This window comes from Gossypium arboreum, chromosome 12 (genome assembly GCF_025698485.1).
Source record: "Gossypium arboreum isolate Shixiya-1 chromosome 12, ASM2569848v2, whole genome shotgun sequence".
In the NCBI taxonomy this organism is placed as follows: domain Eukaryota; kingdom Viridiplantae; phylum Streptophyta; class Magnoliopsida; order Malvales; family Malvaceae; genus Gossypium; species Gossypium arboreum.
Window position 1 is genome coordinate 23,614,087 of NC_069081.1, and position 8,043 is coordinate 23,622,129.

Genomic DNA, 8,043 nt, shown 5'->3' on the forward strand with positions numbered 1-8,043 from the left:
CGAACTAGCTCCTCATCCACACTAGGTCTCTTTTCACAAAACAGTTCCCAATTGAGAGCTTCAGTAATTTGACGAATACGTGCCATAAAGTCTCTGTAGTTGCTCTCCTTCAGTGTGAAGCCTTTCTCAGGATGCATATGTTGATTTTTGTAGGTACTTTCGTATCTCACTTTAGCTTCAACACAATGGAACTTGCTTTGTGTTTCGTCTATTTGAGCAGAGGCGCGAGTTCTCTTGCAAGGCATAATTGACCTTTTTCCAAAAATATAAGAACTCAAAGAAAATTAATGCAAGAAAAAGATGGCAAATTAAAAGGAGGAGGGTTGAAGAATTTTGGCTTGAGGCTTGGTGTGCAAAGAGGGTGCCACACAAGACTAGAGAACAAGCAGCACTACGCAAAGGTGTGCAGCAAGAAGTGTGCGGCACTTCGTCGAGCAGGTTAGAGCTTGTGCGGGAGCTAGGATGTGGCCTGGGCAGCAGCAGCAAGGGCGCACAGGTGGGGCACTAGAGCAGCAGAATGCAACTGGCATTCTTTGGATCAAGCAAGCAGTGTACAAGTGGGAGCCGGGTCTTTGAGTCGAGTCGCAATGTGATGTCTTCTTGGGTGTTTGCCGACTAGGTTGCTGGAGCTAGGGGTGTTTCGGCACAAGGTGTTTTGGTTTTTGGTTGATGCATGGATGGGAGGTATAAGGTGGTATTTATAGCATGAGTAATTGGGCTTAAAATAGAACTCTTAGTCTAATTTAATAATTAAAGATAAGGGTTTAATTCTAATCCTACTCAAATTTAACAACAATTAATAATTAAATATAAGCATATAGAATTATCAATTGCTATTAATTATTAAGATAAACATGAAATAAAAATTGAAATTAAATTAATCCTAATTTAATCTAAGTTGATAAAATTAATATATAAATTATAATGAATATAATTATATATTAAAGTTTATCAAATTATTAATAATGTTAAAAATAAAAAAATATTTCTTCTAGATGCCTTACAAAAATATTTACAAAGAAAGGCACCTAATTTTCATTATTTACAAAAAGAGCAATCAAACTTTAAAAATAATTCAATTTAAGTCCCTAGACTCAATGAAAATTAAAAATTGAGTTGCAAATTAAAAATTGGATCAATTTGACCCTTTTATTTAAAAAACAAAAATTTATTTTGTTGGTTAGGGAAAAATTTCTTGGAAAATTATGTTAAAATAAATTCCCAGGAAAGATTGAAGGGGTCACAAATGGTCCCGCTTAAGTTCCAACCTCCTAGACAAAATTTATTTAAATAAACTAAACCCGAAAAATAGACCCTAAATTATTTATTAAACAAAACACAAAAAAAATATTAAATATCTGATAAAATGAACGGGACGTTATCCCGTTCAGTTTTATTCCCCCAATAGTGTTTCAAACACTGAGCATTAACTTGGAAATTACCTCTCTTACCTTGGAGTTCAACAACTCCGTATGGATAGACTCTGTGAATTGTAAATGGACCGGACCAACGTGATTTTAGCTTACATGGAAAGAACTTCAATCTCGAGTTGAACAACAATACTTGCTGACCTGCTTCAAATTCTCAAACCCGGATGTGTTTGTCATGCCATTTCTTGAGTCTCTCTTTGAGTAATTTGGCATTTTCATATGAAAACATTCGAAATTCTTCTAACTCGTTGAGTTGGAACATCCGTCTTTCTTTTGCAAGTTTAGGATCTAAGTTGAGTTGTCGAAGATCCCAGTAAGCTTTGTGCTCTAACTCCAAAGGTAGATGACATGCTTTACTGAAAACTAGCCTATAGGGTGACATCCCTAAAGGTGTCTTGTACGCTGTCCTGTAGGCCCATAAAGCGTCATCTAGTCTTTTGGACTAGTCTCGTCAGTTCGGGCAAACTACCATCTCCAATATGCCCTTGATTTCTTTATTTTCCAGTTCAGCTTGTCCATTCGTCTGCGGATGGTAAGTCGTTGCAACCTTATGTGTCACCCCGTGCTTGTCTAGTAACCATTTTAACCACTTGTTCACAAAGTGGGACCCTTCATCACTAATGATGGCTCTCAGTGTTCCAAACCTCGTGAACACGTGTTTCCTGCAAAAACTTCATCACAACCCTAGCATCGTTTGTCCGATATGCCTCTGCCTCGACCCACTTGGACACATAATCTACTGCTACTAGTATATACTTGTGACTAAAAGACGAAAGGAAGGGCCCAAGAAAATCAATACCCCAAACATCAAATAATTCAACCTCAATGATGTTTATTCGAGGCATCTCATTTCTGTTGGTGACATTTCCAACTCTTTGACATCAGTCACAACTCTTTACATATGCATATGCATCTTTGAATAGTGTTGGCCAAAATAATTCGGCTTGCAATACTTTGGCTGCAGTACGAGTTCCTCTAAAGTGACCCCCACTTGGGCTGAGTGATAGTGGTATAGAATCTGCGGTATTTCTTCTTCTGCCACGCATCTCCTAATCATCTGATCTATACACTTTTTAAGCAGGTATGGTTCCTCCCAGAAATAGTACTTCACATCGTGAAGAAACTTTCTCCTTTGTTGATATGTCTTATCATACGGCATTAAACCACAAGCTAAAATGTTAGCAATATCAGCAAACCAAGGGGTATTATGGACATGACTTTCCTTCAGTATATGTTCATCTAGAAATATTTCTTGAATCGATACAAGTGGAGAATTCCCTTCTTGCGGCTCCAATCTGGACAAGTGATCTGCTACTTGGTTTTTTACTCCCTTTCGATTTTGAATTTTCAAATCAAACTCTTGAAGTAGTAGTACCCATCGGATCAACCTCGGCTTAGTGTCTTTCTTGGCAAGTAAATATTTAATTACCGAGTGGTCTGTATGGACAGTTAGCTTGGTACCTACAAGATAAGATCAAAACTTGTTAAAAGCAAATACGATAGCAAGTAACTCTTTTTCTGTTACCGTATAGTTTAACTGAGCTCTTGTCAGAGTTCGGCTTGCATAGTAGATGGGATGAAAAACTTTGTTCCTTCCCTGGCCCATGACAGCTCCTACATCAATTCAAATGGCAAGTCCCAGTCTGGTGTGACAATTATGGGTGTCGTGACTAATCGATTCTTTAAGTCATTGAAAGCTTTTAAGCATTCCTCATTAAGTTTGAATATCATGTCCTTCTCCAATAATTTGCGTAAAGGTTTAGCAACTTTGGAGAAGTCCTTGATAAATCTTCGATAGAACCCGGCGTGTCCCAAAAAGCTCCTAACACCCTTTACAGATGTTGGAGGTGGGAGTTTCTCAATAACATCTACTTTTGCTCTGTCTACCTCGATCCCATGTCTTGTTATCTAATGCCTCAGAATGATACCTTCTCGTACCATAAAATGGTACTTTTCCCAATTAAGTACTAGGTTCGTTTCTTCACATCGCCTAAGTACCTTAGCCAGATTGGCTAAGCAATCATCGTACATATCTCCAAACACTGAAAAGTCGTCCATGAAAACTTCCAAAAATTTCTCAACCATGTCAGTGAAAATAGACATCATACATCTTTGAAATTTAGCAGGTGCATTACATAAACCAAATGGCATGCGTCTAAATGCAAATGTACCGTACGAGCAAGTGAATGTGGTCTTGTGTTGATGTTCTGGTGCAACCGTAATCTGGTTGTTCCCCGAGTATCCATCGAGAAAATAGCAGTAATCTCGCCCCGCGAGTCTATCTAGCATCTGTCTAAGAACGGCAAAGGGAAGTGATCCTTCCTAGTTGCCTTGTTCAGCTTCTGGTAATCGATGCATATTATCCATCCCGTAACTATTCTAGTCGGTATCAACTCGTTATTTTCATTCTCTATGACCGTGATACCTCCTTTCTTTGGTACGCACTAAACCAGACTTACCCATGAACTTTCTGACATGGGGTAAATGATACCTGCATCTAACCACTTGATAATCTCTTTTTTCACTACATCCTTTATGATGGGGTTCAGCCTTCGTTGTCCATCCATCATCCCTTTTTCACCATCTTCTAGGATGATCTTGTGCATGCATACAGATGGGCTAATACCGCGAATATCGGCTATGGTCCATCTGATAGCCTTCTTAAATTGTTTCAGAACTAAGATAAGTTTCTCTTCTTGCTCAGCAGTTAACTTTGCTAAAACAATCACAGGCAGAGTAGAAGTGTCACCTAAATAAACATATTTTAAATGAGAAGGTAATACCTTGAGCTCTAGTTTAGGTGGCTCTTCGATTGACACTTTTGGCTGTGTGTAATCTCTCTCCTCTAAATCCAAAGATTCAAAACGGGATTGTGGATTAAATCCCTTTTGATTAGCTTCTAGCAAAGCTAAGTTTCCATCCTCCTCTTCATCACTTGAAGGGTCTGATGTCAAAATTCTTTCCAGAGGATCCTCAACAGAGTTGAGTTCCTTCTCCACTATTAATTCCTCTAAGTTGGATACTGCAGAACAATCATCTACTATGTCAGGAAATCGCATTGACTTGAAAACGTTAAATGTTACCTGGTCACCCTAAATGTTCATAGTAAGTTCACCCTTCTACACATCAATAAGTGTCCTTCCGGTTGTTAAGAACGGTCTCCCAGGATAATTGGTACTTCTTTGTCTGCTTCGAAATCTAAAATTCCAAAATCAGTAGGAAAGATAAACTTATCTACACTTACCAATACGTCTTCGGTTTTTCCTTCTGGATGTGCTAAGGATCGATTTGCTAGCTGGAGTGTAACCATAGTAGGTCGAACTTCACCTATCCCCAAATAAGGGCACTTTCGTAATAACTCTTTGAATCTTTTCCATGCCTCATACAAGGACTCATCATCCATTTGTTGGAAAGCAGTAATCTCATTTCTCAACTTAGAAATCTTGCTAGGCGGGAAATACTTCACAAGAAATCTCTCTACTAACTCTTGCCATGTAGAAATCGAGTTCGGTGGTAGTGAGTTTAACCAGGCTCAAGCTCTGTCCCTCAGCGAGTACGGGAATAGTTTTAATCGTAATGCATCTTAGGGTACTCCGGCTAACTTGAAAGAGTCGCTCACTTCCATAAACAGTCTAAATGAAGATGAGGATCTTCAGTAGGTATTCCACTGAACTGGCCCACTGTCTGAAGCATCTGGAACATGACTGGCTTCAACTCGAATTGTTGTGCCTCGATCTTAGGTCTTCTAATACCTGGATTAAGGTCATTAAAAACTGGCACGGCATATTGTCGTAAAGCTTTATCCCTATCATCAGCAATAAGGATAGGATTTTGAGCAAGGTTTGCTTCGTTTCCTTGATTAATATTCTCGAAATTCATCTCTTCGGTCCTTCTCTGGTTTGCTTGACTTCTTCGTTGGCAAAAGGTTCGTTCTATTTCAGGGTCCACTAGGAGTAAGTCGATAATTAGGTCAATACTCATAAACACCTGAAATAATCAGAGAAGAATTAATTAATTAAGTAAAATTGAACAGGAGAATAAAAAGAACCAAAATGTAAAAATAAATTCACAAATAATGTTTTTGTTTCTAAAAATAGTCCCCGGAAACGGCGCCAAAAACTTGGAATGGTGGAAATGTGCAAGTGTACACAATCGTAACAAGTAATAAAGTGACAAGTAAATGTCGAGTTATCGTACCCACAAGGACTGTAAAAAGTGATATTTATGAAATTAATTAAAACACTTTGGCGAGGTAAAAATAATTTTGGTTTGAAAAGAGTGATTTATAAACTAAGATTTTAAAACTAAGCAAACAATTTAAATCAAATAAAAGAGTTCTAGTGCACGATTTCAATTAAGATTTAATCAAGATGATATAATTGTGTTGGATTAATTATACATGTTTAACTTAGAAATATTAAATTCGTGCTTATGCTGTTATGAATAAATTCACGGCAACCCAGAAGTTTGCTAACTTATGAACATATTTACTAAATAAAAGAATTCCATTTATCTCTTGAACATATCCCTATGCCAATTCAACCGACTAAACAGATTTAATAAAGTAAACATGCTATCGTGCATACATACTTATTGAATTAAATTATCTCTCGCATATTCCTATGTCGATTCAACCGATTAATTCAACTTAATGAACATGTAAAAGATTATGTGAAGTAACAAAGTAGCCATACCTTGAAACAATTTAATCACAACAATCTTGCAAGTTATGCAAGGCATATGTATCGCCAAATACAATGCTGATTTAGTTTTTAGTTACCTTAGAAGAATTAAACATGCACTGATTAAGTACTGAGTCCATTAATTGCAATTTCAATCCGTTTAAACAATTAATTCTTTAGTTATCTAAACAATTATAATGCCAGATAACTTAAGCATGATTTTACTTAATCAAGCATTTCACTGAGGCCTATAACAGCATAAACACTATTTTAATAATTCAAGTAGGAAAAATATAATCAACCCAACACGAATTAAATTCAAGCTAAATTGATTAAAATAACCATTTCAACAGAAATATTTTTCATAGATATGTTCATCATAAAAACAACAGAAATTAAAAAGAAAGGGAACAGAAAGCAAATCTAGTGTTTCTCTGCGGCTTGACTGTTGCTTCATTCTTAGTCTCCGTTGTCTTCACCGATCAAGGCTTCTATGAATCCTTGATTCCTACCCAAGATGGCTGAAGAGCACCTCTTTCTCAAGAGAGGAAATCGGCACAAGAGGAAGGGAAAATGGGATGGAGAAATGGAGAGGAAACTTTGAGAGAAGTGAAGAGAGGATGAGAGAATGTTGTGGAATGAGGGATGTTGAGGGATGCTTTGAAATGGGAAGCATAGGGTGGCTTTTATAGCTGAAGAGGGCTGCTAAAAATATCATATTCAGTAGCCAAGAGAGCCCTCCCATGGCCGGCCACACACATGGCAAGGTTGAAGCTTTCAACCTTGCTAAAAATAGGCTAGGGCAAATCTACAAAGCCTAAAATAAAGGTGGGGTTTGAACGTAATTTGGAGGTTTTTCAAGGGCCTTTTTGAAATCATATTTTATCAGCTAATTTTCTGATTTGGGTCAGCCAATGGACGGTTCTGGTCAGCCCAATTAGTGGCTAGTTCGGCTCACTCCATTCGGTTCAACCAGTGCGGTTCACTAGGCCCTTTCTTCATAATTAATTAAAATTAATTCATTTAACCTAAATTAAATAGGAAATAAATTAAAATTAATTTAATTATTAATTAATACACATTTCTGGACTTTCTTGGGCTGGAAATTAATTGGCCTCGATACGTCAAATTAGTCTCGGTTTTGTTCTTCTCACAGTGTTTATCGGGCCCTTTTTCTCCAATTGTGTAATTCTGTCAAAAATAACCAAATTTAATCAAAATTAACTATAAAATTAATTAAAATTCATAATGCTCATATTTTTAACATAATTTAATTATTTTATAATATTTAATTATTTTTTGACAAGAATTTAACCGGAATAGCCTGATTTTAAGTTAAAAAGGGTATGAAAAAGTATATAAATTTTGTGTTTCCACACATCCCAAGACTTGAACCTTAAACCTCACAGTTACACAACACGCCACCTTGCCACTCCACAATAGGCTCTTTCTATATCATATTTTATCCTCAATTAAATATAAGGTCTATAGGCCAAAGTCCAGGTTCGTTTAAAAGAAAAACCAAAATAAATTGCAAGAGCCAAGACTTGAACCCAGGCTCCCTTGCAACCTTAATGACACCACAACCACTAGACCACATGCTTCCTTGTGTCATTTATTTACCACAATAATTTAAAAGGCCTTCATCCAAGCACCCAGGGTTTTATTCACTTAAAACCAAAATTTTTGCTAAAGCCCAGGTTTGGACCTAAGATTTCTCCAACACTTCTCAGGGCCATAAACCACCAAAGTAGACATTTAATTGTGTCATTTCCTTGCACAATTAAATGCTTATACACAACCTCCTTACGGACCCACACTCAAGGCCTAATACTTCTAGGCCCAAATTCGGGGCGTTACATTTTCTACTTTTGCTATGTAAAGAAGAAACATTTTATCAACTTCATCTTTTAATCTTTGAAGATAAACCT

The 8,043-nt window shown here is 37.0% G+C and overlaps 1 pseudogene; it reads left to right on the forward strand.

Annotated features, from left to right (window-relative positions):
* The first annotated feature begins 4,765 nt into the window (after positions 1 to 4,765).
* Positions 4,766 to 4,866, forward strand: LOC128286051 (small nucleolar RNA R71; annotated as a pseudogene).
* The last annotated feature ends 3,177 nt before the right edge of the window (positions 4,867 to 8,043 follow it).